Source organism: Schistocerca piceifrons, chromosome 8 (assembly GCF_021461385.2).
Source record: "Schistocerca piceifrons isolate TAMUIC-IGC-003096 chromosome 8, iqSchPice1.1, whole genome shotgun sequence".
Classification (NCBI taxonomy): domain Eukaryota; kingdom Metazoa; phylum Arthropoda; class Insecta; order Orthoptera; family Acrididae; genus Schistocerca; species Schistocerca piceifrons.
The window spans coordinates 62341976-62355936 of record NC_060145.1 but is presented as its reverse complement, the minus strand read 5'-3'; the positions used below and the strand labels follow the sequence as shown (position 1 = coordinate 62355936).

At 46.5% G+C, this 13961-nt stretch overlaps 1 protein-coding gene across 1 annotated transcript in view; it reads left to right on the top strand.

The window, feature by feature from the left end:
* LOC124712077 (calcium uniporter protein, mitochondrial) overlaps nt 1-13961 on the top strand; it is a 631632-nt gene that overhangs the window by 281269 nt on the left and 336402 nt on the right. The window lies entirely within an intron of this gene.

Genomic DNA, 13961 nt, shown 5'->3' with positions numbered 1-13961 from the left:
TTAAACGTCAGTCACTCCTGCATTGTTAGTTTGCATCACCAATTTTTACGAATTTGGTCAAATATGCATCGTCTGCAGCACAACATTCAAAACAACGGCCACGACTATTTCCTACTCATTTCTAGTTACGTCTAAACAAAACTACTAATGACTGTGAAGTGTCTCAATGCAATTAATTTTTCCTTTATCAGGAGTGCCTCGCGTAAGGAATTTTTTTCCCTTCACGCAATAGACACTGCGCATTTTTTGTGACAACTACCTGAAATCAACCAGGAACTGTTCCGGTATTAGTAAAATATACATTATTCAAAAATTATTGTAAGTAATATGCTACAGGAAGTGTAATACAATATGTACTGTGATCAAATTGAGATCGCTATTGATGTAATACCATACACTGCCTTGATTTTCTTTCCTCTGCTAGCCATTTGCGTAATAATTACATCTGTAACAATTTAGCTGTTCATATAAACCGCGAGCTATTCAAAAACTTAATGATGTGAGACATTTTTGGTATGGTTTAAGTGCATAAAATTCACATGTGTGCACTTTAGGCTTTACGCTAAGCGGTGCGTCTGCTAATTTGCCTATTCGCGCACTAGACACGAAGGGCTGTAAGAACTGCTGTTATACGTGGTTCTTCGTGAGGAAAGAATGAGTAACTTTAACATTTAAAAAAAAACGTATTTGCAGTGCGCCGCAGCAGCCGAAACTACATTTCTTTCGGTCTATTCTTCCTGTGCGAAAAATGTAAGTGTGGGTTACGACATGTCGGATTGGTCCATTCATTTGTAAGATGTGTACACAGTTTGACTGCCTGTATGGGAGGCGATCTCTGTTGTATCCATTTGGCGCTTCCAAGTAGCTCCTCCAGTGGGTGTCTGGCGAGATGAGACACACACACACACACACACACACACACACACACACACACACACACACACGAAGGGATTTGCTGTAAAACATCGTAGTCACATTTGCGTGGGGCACATGTCTTTATTGCACGCACGCACACACACACACACACACACACACGCACGAAGGGATTTGCTGTAAAACATCGTAGTCACATTTGCGTGGGGTACATGTCTTTATTACACGCACACACACACACACACACACACACACACACACACACACACACACACACACACGAAGGGATTTGCTGTAAAACATCGTAGTCACATTTGCGTGGGGTACATGTCTTTATTGCACGCACACACACACACACACACACACACACACACACACACACACACACGCACGAAGGGATTTGCTGTAAAACATCGTAGTCACATTTGCGTGGGGTACATGTCTTTATTGCTCTAAATTACATACATATTGTAGATACAAGATACAATTACAGGTAGACAGAACCTCACGGACCCTGCTGCTACACACTAGCCCTCATCTCCTTGTCTGGGAGTCAGCCCTTCAGCCCGCGTGTCTCTCGGACATTACACATGCCGAGGGCTCGCTGCTCCCCCCCTTTCCCTGTCCCACATATACAGGGTGTAACAGGTATAATTTAATATGTATAAACATCAGTGTGTCCGTTCTTTTTATCTGAATCGAGCAATCTTCCCGAAAACGCATCACAAACTTTACGACCTGATGTTTTCTGCACGGTCTTAACTGCACCATAATTGTCAGTATAGGCTACCCTTCTGCCTCCACGAATCCACATTTTGCTGCCTGACCTGCTGCCCAGGGGAAAATAGACATTAATGGCTTGCTTGTGCCACACCTACGAAGAGATACTACCGAACCTAAAAACATACAAGTTGTAATAGCTATAGTTATTAGTCTGCACATGACATAAATATTGATGTTGTTCCATACACCGTCCTCAGCCACCAACAGAAATACCTGCACTTACACCGTTACACTCTGTGTAATCTCTCTTTCTCTGTCTCACTCACTCATTCTTTGCTTTAGTTTGCTGCTGTATTACAGTACTTCACACATTCTTGACCTCACTTCTTCCAAACCTGACAAGGACATGCAGTAGCAGTATCTGACTTGATCCATGCCTAATCTTCACAACCGGTATAGCTCTGTTTCCATTTAGTAATACGGCGCATTTGAGCACTGTGCAGTGATGAAACGAGTTGCATGCTTTTCGAACCAGATTTTTTACGTGCGGTCTGCCATGTAGTGCTTGCGGAAATACGAAGCTGTCACTCGTCATTTTTTAGGGATCTGCCTCGTAACGGCAACTGGTGATGTTCTCAACAACACGGGGGACTTTTGTTGTCTTTGGAAAGAGCAGTCTTTGGTTTCAAGTTCTCGACTCTGTCCCGTTGACGCTACGATGGCTGCCCAGTCACACAGACACAGCTACACAGCCCCAGGAATATTTATGTGCTTGGGGGGCTGCATTGTATTTACTACAGTGTGCGGTACAGAATGTGAGTCGAAAGTAATGAAAAGAAGGAATCCAGAGCAAAAGGTTGCACTCCAGAGACGATGCTGCTACGATAGGACTTTGGTGAACACTGCTTACCAGATAGAGATTTAACATTAGATGTGTATTTACAAGCTTGAAGTGCGCGTCTGCAAGCTGTCGACGTGGAGCTCAGTTTGTTGATGGGCGCAACGGTGTGCCGACCGCGCCTACTTGCGTGTTGATGGTAGCCCTGCCGTGCCCTCGGCACTAGGGCCATCAGTCTCCTGCTGTCTAAAAGGGCGGCACGCCACGCCACACAGGTTCCTGTTTACCTGTCAGCTGTACCTGCACAGGGTGGTGTTCACGTATCACTCCAGAAGAGTGAGCACGATCCTAAGCCTACGTTTCTGGTGAATGGTTCTCGCGAACTATAATGACGACATGGTGACTTAGTATTTAGTAGAGGGTAACTGTCGTGCGGATTTGTTGTATATTTTGGATCATCTCGAGGGACGGCTTACGTCTTCGTTGTGTGACGACGATCGCATTAGCGTCGCGAGAGCAAGTAGCTGCACGAACCCAGGCCGAGAAGAACGTAGGCCCTGCAGCAAAATCCCACTGTCGCCAGTGTCGATAGCGAAGGAAAGAAACAGATGGACATTTAAAAATATTTTCATTCTGCTGCCGTATCGAGAACTGTCAAGTTGACATTTTCAGTCTGTGGAGAGAATCAGTTATTTGGCATTCCTTTATTAAGAAATTCCTGAGTAGACTTAAGCGTATTGTTCTAGAGTAAGATAGTGGTCATAGAGAGATGTACAGTGACAGTCAAGACCTTAAAAGCTCATTACGGACTGAAATTAATTACCTGATGCAAAGAAGTTTTGCGATCACTAACTGGAAATACAGGGAGCGAAAGGCTATTTACAATTTGTACAGAAACCAGATGGCAGTTAAAAAGAGTCGAGGGACATGAAAGGGAAGCAGTGGTTGGGGAGGGAGTGGGACAGGGTTGTAGCCTCTCCCCGATGTTATTCAATCAGTATATTGAGCAAGCAGTATAGGAAACAAAAGAAAAATTCGGAGTAGGTATTAAAATCCATGGAGAAGAAATAAAAACTTTGAGGTTCGCCGATGACATTGTAATTCTGTCAGAGACAGCAAAGGACTTGGAAGAGCAGTTGAACGGAAGGGACTGTGTGTCGAAAGGAGGATACAAGATGAACATCAACAAAAGCAAAACGAGGATAATGGAATGTAGTCGAGTTATGCTGAGGGAATTAGATTAGGAAATGAGACACTTAAAGTAGTAAAGGAGTTTTGCTGTTTAGGGAGCAAAATAACTGATGATGGTCGAAGTAGAGAGGATATAAAATGTAGACTGGCAATGGCAAGGAAAGCGTTTCTGAAGAGGAGAAATTTGTTAACATCGAGTATAGATTTAAGTGTCAGGAAGTCTTTTCTGAAAGTATTTGTATGGAGTGTAGCCATGTATGGAAGTGAAACATGGACGATGAATAGTTGGGACAAGAAGAGAATAGAAGCTTTCCAAATGTGGTGTTACAGAAGAATGCTGAAGATTAGATGGGTAGATCACATAACTAATGAAGAGGTATTGAATAGAATTGGGGAGAAGAGGAGTTTGTGGCACAACTTGACTAGAAGAAGGGATCGGTTGGTAAGACATGTTCTGAGCCGTCAAGGGATCACCAATTTAGCGTGGAGGGTAAAAATCGTAGAGGGAGACCAAGAGATGAATACACTAAGCAGATTCAGAAAAATGTAGGCTGTAGTACGTAGTGGGAGATGGAGAAGCTTGCACAGGATAGAGTAGCATGGAGAGCTGCATCAAACCAGTCTCAGGACTGAAGACCACAACAACAACAACTGGAATGTACAATGTATAACATCTGCCGCTGTGATGTGGTCAACTGATTTTGTGAAGTAGTTAGCGAGCCTACCAAGTAAAGGGGACACCACGGTGTTGGGACGCCACGTGCCTGCAGGTACAAGTGACAGGTAGCCGGGAACACGTGTGGAGCCCACGCCAGCTAACCTAGGGCGCGCGCTCGGTGTCAGGCGGCCCCGCAGACGGCGCCCCTCTGGCCCTGGACTCCAGCGCCGTCCTCCAGCACCTGGAACTCCTCGAACTCCATGTCGGGGTAGCGCCGGGGCTGGGCGGCCACGCCCCCGCCGCAGTAGGCGGCCAGCCGGCTGTCGGCCGCCTCCTTGCCGCTCTTCCTGCTCTTCTGCTCCTCCTGGGCCGGCGGCGGCCGCAGCGAGACGTCTCCCAGGGTGGAGGTGAAGACCAGCCCGTCGCCGCTGGGACTGGGGCTGCTGCCCACGTCGGCCGCCAGCTGCAGCCTGGAGCCGCAGCTGTGGCTCTTGACGAGGCGGAAGCCCGCGCCGCCGCCGCCGCCGCCGATCTCGCTGAGCACTGCGGCGACCGGGGGCGGCGCGGGGGTGCGCGCCACCACCCGCCCTCCGTAGTAGGTGACGCTGAGGCCGCGCGCGCGGATGCGCTCCAGCACCTCTCCAGACACGCGCGCCTCTCCAGCGGGGCTGCCGCCGCGGCCCGCGTCCTCCTCCTGTCCACAGTGCCACACGGCTGCGTGTTAGGCCCAAAGAAATACCAGCCTGCTCGCACATCGCCGGAACAGACGTGCGCTTTATCTTACAAGGGAATGGTCAGACTTGTCATGCCGAAACATGTATCGCTTTTTTTAGCACTGTTATTTAACTGTGCAAATGGTCCGTATGCAAAATTGTAGCTGCTGACATGAACTGGAAGTCACCTAAAAAAAAAAATCACGAACATGGCTGTATTTTCTGCTTGGCGCTTGCAGTGACGGCTGACCACTCCTGGAAATGGCGAGTCGCGACAACGCCGACTCAAAGGAAGGCCTCGGCGCTTGTTCGTGACGTCACGCCACCTAGGCACGGCGAACGCCAGGTCTGTTGCAGGCATAATGGTGGTGTCTCCCTCTCTGACACAGGAAAATGTGAAACTATTGGCGGTAGTTGACCGACACACATTGTTCTGAGAGACTTCTGCAATCAATTAATTGTGCAGTTCATTACACTTCTTAACAAATAGTGTACTCCTGAACTTAAATTTCCACCTGTTTTAAGGGTTGACATACAAATACAACATCATGGTCCAGCAGCAACAGAATTCGTGCTTCTTTACCTCATTTGCAAATCTGAGGAAGTTACGTTTGTACTGGGTTGCTTTTACAAGAAACTGTGAACATATTGGTGCTCTTCTTTAGCTACCTTGGTTGACTATGGGGTGAGGAGCACTGAATGTTAATGAAATATCTTGCGATTGTACGCGTTGGTGGAGGGGGTGGGAGACAGAAGAAGAGGCAAAAGAGACACACTTGTTTTATCAAATAAATTTTTTTTATCTTACAAACTTTCTCCTTCCAGTTGCAAGAGGGGAATATTTATCTTTTCTAATGTGCGTGTTTAAAAAAGTTTAAGCTCAGCAGCCGATGTATGAAGCTATTTTGTGTGCTGAAGATTAGATGGGTAGATCACATAACTAATGAGGAGGCATTGAACAGAATTGGGGAGAAGAGGAGTTTGTGGCACAACTTGACCAGAAGAAGGGATCGGTTGGTAGGACATGTTCTGAGGCATCAAGGGATCACAAATTTAGCATTGGAGGGCAGCGTGGAGGGTAAAAATCGCAGAGGGAGACCAAGAGATGAATACACTAAGCAGATTCAGAATGATGTAGGTTGCAGTAAGTACTGGGAGATGATGAAGCTTGTACAGGATAGAGTAGCATGGAGAGCTGCATCAAACCAGTCTCAGGACTGAAGACAACAACAACAACAACAACAACAACAACGTATTTCGAAACATACCATCCTGAAACTGGTTAGGGATGTGAAAGATGTTCTGTACATGTTCATCTATACTCCGCAAGCCACTGAACGGTGATCATTCAATCTCCCCTCACAGGTGATGGCGAACCCTGTAAATGTTTTATTGCTTGTCATGGAGGTATACAACAGACGCCAAATGAAGCAATCAACAGAAAACACGCGTGAAGACTATGAGTTGTGCGACATGGTTGTTAAATTCCTAGACGACCATGTAAATGGCGCAGACATGTGGCTAGAAACAACTGAAACTCTCGATATTGCAAATTGTGAATCTACAGACGGCGAAGGCACCGACGAAAGTTGCACTCATGAAGACTCTTCGAGTAATAGTGCCACGTACCATCATCAATTATCTCCGAAAGTAACAACAGCAACTACAAGTACCTTATCAGACAAAGAAAAAGCGGTGACGTATTGGTTGAACGAAAGTGGTAAGAAACGCCTACGTGTCAGTACTGTTCAAAAGAAGTATCGCTTTGTCCGTTCTGAACGTGAATTGTATAGATGGTAAAAGGAAGTCGATGGACGACGTAAGAGTCGACTGGAAATTGCGACGGAGATAAATGCGCGAGTTTTTGAGCTATTTACCGATGCCAGACAAGAGTCATTTAGTGTCAGCGATACAACTTTGCGTGATTGTGCGTTAGAGATTGCCAACGCGATAGGCGCTAAAGAATTTACAGCTTCTCAAAGTTGGATTAGTCGCTTCAAAAGATCACATAAAATTGTGGCAAGAAAAATAACAAAATTTGTATCGAGAAACAGGTCGGAAAATCAAGTGACACAAATCGAAATAATAGCTTTTCTTACGAATGCAAAAAATAAGATCGCTAGTTTTAGTGAATCGTACGTGTACAATGCAGATCAGTCAGGTTTTCAAAAAGAAGTGCGTGCGAAAAGAACACTGTTATTCGAAGGGGAAAAACATATTGAGGCGATTGCTCAGTCCACGATTACACTCACCCATTCATACACTATAATGCCCATAATTAGTCTGGATGGTTCATTGCTGCCTAAACTATATGTGTGTCTTCAAGAACCAACTGGACGTTTTGGACCACGTGTCAAAAGAACAATGTTCTACGCAAACAATCTTGTGGTAGACGCATCGAAGTCTGGAAAAATGGGAAATGAAAACGTTACACTTTTCATGCGTTATACTTTTCTTCCGTTCTGCGGGAACAAATCTCTTCTCCTTCTAGATTCGTGGTCAGGTCATAAAAGGTCTGATTCATTAAAAGCTGTACTTCGAGCCCACCCTGACAAAGAAGTAGACATACTTCAGATTCCACCCGGCACGACGAACGTAATTCAACCTTTAGACAGAGAATTTTTCCGTCGGTGGAAGGCATTTAATAGAAAACTAACAGAGAAAATTGTGTGCAGATCACTGCAATTTCCTGTCTATCACCGTGACAATATTCTCAAGCTGCAATCGGTAGTACATTATCATTTTTCCTCCCCACGGTTTCAGAATTTGATTAAATATGCGTGGCACTCCTCGAAATATACTGATACTAGGCCTGATTCATTCCTAACACCAGCCCAGTTTTGTCTACGGACATCTAACAACGTCTGTGATTCGCGGGGCTGTCATATGTCGTCTTTGCTTGTATGTTCTTGGTGCACAAAAAACCTATGTTTTGAACATTGTATCAATATTTCGCATTTTTGCGGTAATTACAAGAAATAAAATTTGGACGTGTTCTAAACCGTATATTTATCTGTGTCTATTTCAGAGCAATTTGGAAAGAATGTTGTAGATAACATATCAGCCATATTTGTCAACGAATGATTAATTATCATGCGATCGCTTTCACTGGGGGAATCAGCTCTCTCACTGTTGTGGCAAGAGAGCGGCGTGGGTATAACGTAGCGATAGCCGGCCGGTGTGGCCGTGCGGTTCTAGGCGCTTCAATCTTGAACCGCATGTCATTGTTGTGGCAAGAGAGCGGCGTGGGTATAACGTAGCGATAGCCGGCCGGTGTGGCCGTGCGGTTCTAGGCGCTTCAATCTGGAACCGCGTGACCGCTACGGTCGCAGGTTCGAATCCTGCCTCGGGCATGGATGTGTGTGATGTCCTTAGGTTAGTTAGGTTTAAGTAGTTCTAAGTTCTAGGGGACTGATGACCACAGATGTTAAGTCCCATAGGCTCAGAGCCATTTTATAACGTAGCGATAGAGGTCAGTGTTGTACAAGAGGCAGTTATAAGCGCGGAAACCATGCGACAATAATGTCTTACTTCATAAAATTGTTTACAGACTTCCAGGTTATGTCAGCAACTAAAATTCTGCATACAGACTTCTTGCAATGTTAACTCACAGTGGTAAAAAAAGCAACACAGGTTTCGACATGACAAGTCTGACCATTCCATTGTTAGATCGTAGATGATATATAAATCTGGTCAAAAGTATCTGGACAGCGCTACTGGCGTCACGAGAGGCAGACCCGCCAATGTAGTAAGAGGCATGGAGAACGAGCTGCCTGAGAAAAGTAATGAGACTGATCTTTTATGTACCAAAGTTTTAATTTTTTTTTTCTTCAAACAACAACATTGTCGAAACTTCCTGGCAGATTAAAACTGTGTGCCGGACCCAAACTCGAACTTGGAACCTTTGCCTTTTGCTGGCAAGTGCTCTACCAACTGAACTACCCAAGCACGACTCACGCCCCGTCCTCACAGCTTTACTTCCGCCAGTACCTCGTCTCCTACCTTCCAAACTTCACAGCTAATTTAACGGAGTTACATTTTACACCAGGATACTTTCTCGCTGGAGGCCATAGTTTTCAAATTGCTCAAGAAAAACGCGTTCTAAGGTCACTTTTGTACGCATTTCTTGATTAATCGTAAAACTGCGGCCTCTATTGAAAACACGTCCCAGAGCGAAATTAAACTACATTAAATTTCTTAGAAAAAGGTCCTGTTCATTTTTCCTGTAGGATCAATAGTTTGTGCATGGCGAGCGAGAGAATATGATTATCTTGTGCAAGGTATTTGAAGGTGTTACAGGTTGCATAAAACTCAGCGGTAGGGGCAGCTGAATCACGCTGTATGCAGATTTTGAAGAAACGACACATGCAGTTCAGTAAAAGCTGATGTAGAGGCAGGTCACTGTGACCTCCCAAAATTAGAATGGCGACCGTGCAAAAACGTGGCCGATGGCTGTTGATATTGTGACAGTGTATATGACCTCTGCATAATAAATGTAACTCTGTGGAGACGCTTTTTGACTTATTGCTCGGTAGATGGAACTCGGGGCCAGCGTAAATGAACTCTGGGAGCAAACGTTTTGGATTGGACTGCATCCAGTTTTATTGATACATCGTGTTATGAAATCCGAATGCCGGATTTGTGGCGTGATCTGTGGGGACTGAGACTCCGTTGTTCAGTAACCTCGACCTTAGAAGGCGCCCAGTGTGTGGTGTGTGAAGGGAGCACAGCCTGAGTGCCCTGCCCCCCTCCCCTACTCCACTGCGATTTCTGCTCTCTACTCACGTCTTCGTCGTCGTCATCGTCGTCGCCGCTGCCGCGGTCAGAGTCCGACCCCCTGGAGCTGCGCGCCTCGTACGAGCTGCTGAGGTCACTGGAGACTCCGGACGAGACGCTGCCGCAGTCCGTCCAGCGGCGGCCAGGGGCGGACAGCGCTCGCCTCACGGAGGCAGGGGGCGTCGGGGCGGCGCCTCCGCCTCCGAGGCCGCCCCCGGCGGCCAGCGTCGCCTCGAACACCTGCCGCACGCGGCGCACCGTGTCCGGGTCTGGCAGCTCCTCGTCCAGCAGCTCCCTGCGGGCACACGTGTAGTAGCAGCAGTAGTAGTAGTAGAGAGAGAGAGAGAGAGAGAGAGAGAGACGTGTAGGGTGTGCGCTGACCTGTTGTGCCGCTTGGGGTGGAAGAAGCGTAGCGTGCGCGGGATGGTGTAGCTCTTGGCGCGCTCCACGGCGGCGCCGCCCCCGTCTCCCGCAGCCGCCCCCGGCGGAGGCGGCCCGTGCGCGGAGGCGGCCTTGACGGTGGCGCCGGCGATGCGGCAGGTGCGCGCGCGCGCCGGCAGCGGCTCGACGACGACGAGGCCGCTGGTGAGCAGCAGGTCGCGCAGCCCCTGCCTGTTGGACTGCAGGTAGCGCGCCAGCCCGTCCAGCGCCGCCTCCAGAGGCTCCTGCTGCTGCTGGCTGTCCGTCCCCCCCTGGTCGTGGTCGCCCTGGCTGTGCGCGTCCAGCCGCCCCGGCACCGACCTGTGCAGTCCGAAGCGCGCGCCGCGCTCCAGCGAGTGGCACTGCGACTGCGCGTGCGCGGGAGACTCGCCGTCCTTGCAGCTCAGCGCCCTGCGTGCACATACGTCATCACACGTCAGTGCGCGCGCACGTCGATATGAGGTGGAAGGGGCGGTAATAATACAGGGTGATTCAAAAAGAATACCACAACTTTAAAAATGTGTATTTAATGAAAGAAACATAATATAACCTTCTGTTATACATCATTACAAAGAGTATTTAAAAAGGTTTTTTTTCACTCAAAAACAAGTTCAGAGATGTTCAATATGGCCCCCTCCAGACACTCGAGCAATATCAACCCGATGCTCCAACTCGTTCCACACTCTCTGTAGCATATCAGGCGTAACAGCTTGGATAGCTGCTGTTATTTCTCGTTTCAAATCATCAATGGTGGCTGGGAGAGGTGGCCGAAACACCATATCCTTTACATACCCCCATAAGAAAAAATCGCAGGGGGTAAGATCAGGGCTTCTTGGAGGCCAGTGATGAAGTGCTCTGTCACGGGCTGCCTGGCGGCCGATCCATCGCCTCGGGTAGTTGACGTTCAGGTAGTTACGGACAGATAAGTGCCAATGTGGTGGCGCTCCATCGTGCTGAAATATGAATTGTTGTGCTTCTTCTTCGATCTGAGGGAACAGCCAATTCTCTAGCATCTCCAGATACTGTAGTCCAGTTACAGTAGCACCTTCGAAGAAAAAGGGACCAAAAACTCTATTGGCTGAAATGGCACAGAAAACGTTCACCTTAGGCGAGTCACGTTCATACTGAGTTGTTTCCCGCGGATTCTCAGTGCCCCATATACAGACATTGTGACGGTTGACTTTCCCGTTAGTGTGGAAAGCTTTCTGTTGAGCGGTCGCCATCTTAGCATCAACTGACGCTGACGCCTAGTCAACAGCGCCTCAAGCGAACAAATGTACAACTAAATGAAACTTTATAGCTCCCTTAATTCGCCGACAGATAGTGCTTAGCTCTGCCTTTTGTCGTTGCAGAGTTTTAAATTCCTAAAGTTGTGGTATTCTTTTTGAATCACCCTGTACTTCTCGCGCGACTTCCACAATACGAAATCCGTGTAAGCAGTTGCGCAAGCACAGGTTTTACTTACCCTGTATACGCTCCGGCACACAGTTTAAATCTGTCAGGAAGTTTCATATCAGCGCGCACTCCGCTGCAGAGTGAAAATCTCATTCTGGAAACATCCCCAAGGCTGTGGCTAAGCCATGTCTCCGCCGTATCCTTCCTTTCAGGAGTGCTAGTTCTGCAAGGTTCGCAAGAGAGCTTCTGTAAAGTTTGGAAAGTAGGAGACGAGGTACTGGCAGAAGTAAAACTGTGAGTCGTGCTTGGGTAGCTCAGATGGTAGAGCACTTGCCCGCGAAAGGCAAAGGTCCCGAGTTAGAGTCTCGGTCCGGCGCACAGTTTTAAACTGTCGGGAAGTTTCAAGGATATAAGAATTCCAATCCCAAAGAAAGCAGGTGTTGACAGATGTGAAAATTACCGAACAATCAGTTTAATAAGTCACAGCTGCAAAATACTAACGCGAATTCTTTACAGACGAATGGAAAAACTGGTAGAACCCGACCTCGGGGAAGATCAGTTTGGATTCCGTAGAAATGTTGGAACACGTGAGGCAATACTGACCCTACCACTTATCTTAGAAGAAAGATTAAGGAAAGGCAAACCTACGTTTTCAGCATTTGTAGACTTACAAGGGGAGGCCACGACGTTTGGAACGCGGATTTACTGTAAGATTCCTACACTCGTAGTTCTACATGAGGACAACAAAGTGTGTAAGCAGTAGCGCGTACTTCTCAAGCGTTATTGAGCAAATCGCAAGATAATTTTGGTCGTCGAATATGTATATATATCTGTGCGTGGCCATTTTAACCACGAAGCGGGTGCAGCCGAGTGGTGACGGCACGGTGCCTCAGCGTGTTCGCTCTGTAATAATAGTAATAATAATAATAATAATAATAATAATAATAATAATAATAAACTGAGTTAACGGATCAACGACGAACTGAAACGGGTGTCTTGCGACGTCCGCCCCGAGCAGATACAACGATCAAAAACGAACAAAATGAGATTAAAAAAAATAAAAAACAGCGTGTTCGGTCAGAGCGTTAGCTTCCCTTTTTAATAAAATAACTGAGCGAACAGATGAACGAACAAACTGAACGGCTGTAATCGGACGTCCGCCCTGAACAAATTCAGCGAACAATGTAAAACAAAATGTTTTTTTTTTAAAAGTACGACGCTATTAAAATACACTCGATACTGCATAACCAATTATCAGCGCTGATTTTTAAGGAAATACTGCGTTATACATGGTTTGCTTTCAAACTATCGTCTGAAAGAGAGGTTTTTGAAAATGTTAACAAGGTTTGTTTTTCCACAGAAAACGTCAAAAGACCTTGCGTATGCGGAAACATAGCATTTATTCAATGGAGTTGGTGCCGTTTAACTTTATTTTTTCCATGTTTTTAGGAAAAATATCATCCTGCAACTTGTACTCGTAATGTCGAAAGCGACGATTAGTTGTACATCGACAAACTGCCTATTGGCTTCTGTCCCGGGTTCTTCGGCCGACGTTCATCTAATGATTTTTCTGACGTTTCGTCAGCACGAGTGGCTGGCATTGTCAAAGCTTCACCCTCCATTGCCGGCGGTGAACTGTCGATGGCAATGGAGGGTGAAGCTTTGACAATGCAAGCCACTCGTGCTGGCAAAACGTCAGAAAAATCATTAGATGAACGTCGGGCGAAGAACCCGAGACAGAAGCCAATAGGCAGTTTGTCAACAAGTGGCCACGAAAGCCTCAACAATTTTGTAGTTGTACCTCTTTCGAAAACCGTCTGTGCCGGTAAAAACGTGGAGGTAACAAGTCGTTTCTGGCTCCTTCCAGGTATAAGGGATATCTCAAATCACAGACAAGCATACATTTTTAGTATGACTTTGTGCATTTGGTCGTTTACTAGTCGATAGTTATGAATATTACATTATTTGTGATAATAAAAATTAGTAGACTGCCAAATAACATTGTAAATTTAATAAAATTCCATTCGATTACATATTACACGTACTTTCCCCATTATATCAGTTGTAATATAAATAATAAAGAAAATGACTGTGTTGGTAATAAAAAAACAGACGAACGCAACTCGATCCAGCGGCTTGAATGCCAAACACTTAAAAAAAATTGTTCTATATTGTTCGTTGAATTTTTTCAGGGCGGACGTGCAATGACACCGATTCAGTTTGTCGATGATCCATTCGTTCACTTTTTTTTTATTGTAAATGGTAGCTAACGCTCTGACCGAACACGCTGAGCTACCGTGCGTCACCACTCGGCTGCAGCCGCTTCGTGGTTAAAATGGCCACGCACACACACACACACACACACACACACACA